We start from the raw sequence: 531 nt of genomic DNA, 5'->3' as shown, positions 1-531 counted from the left end.
TCGTCCAGGTTTTAAAATTGCGAGGACTTTCTGACTGACAATCTTGAAAGTGTGTGATTGGGGTGGGCGGTGCAAATGGGCAGAGGGGGTGGTTTGGAGAAAGAAGTTTTCAACATGCAATAAAACCCTCAATGGAAGCTACAAAAAATTTTTACAAATCTTGCCAATTTAATCCAGCACCAAGCACGATTTATGAGTGATGCAAAGCCAGCCAGCCAAATGACTGACTAGCCTAACGAGGCTGAAACCCTGACAATTTGTATTGGTTGTGTTTGGCAGATCATTGATGGTAGCTAGGAATTGTTCTGCAGCTTGTCTTTCAGGACAGCCACGTCATAGAGTCATAGTCATATTGATGTACAGCATGGAAACAGACCCTTCAGTCCAACCCGTCCATGCCAACCAGATATCCCAACCCAAATCTAGTCCCACCTGTCAGCACCTGGCCCATATCCCTCCAACCCCTTCCTATTCATATACCCATCCAAATGCCTCTTAAATGTTGCAATTGTACCAGCCTCCACCATTTCC

This window comes from Chiloscyllium plagiosum, unplaced genomic scaffold (genome assembly GCF_004010195.1).
Source record: "Chiloscyllium plagiosum isolate BGI_BamShark_2017 unplaced genomic scaffold, ASM401019v2 scaf_6955, whole genome shotgun sequence".
NCBI classification, from domain to species: domain Eukaryota; kingdom Metazoa; phylum Chordata; class Chondrichthyes; order Orectolobiformes; family Hemiscylliidae; genus Chiloscyllium; species Chiloscyllium plagiosum.
The sequence above is the reverse complement of the archived record's forward strand: the minus strand, read 5'-3'. Positions refer to the sequence as shown.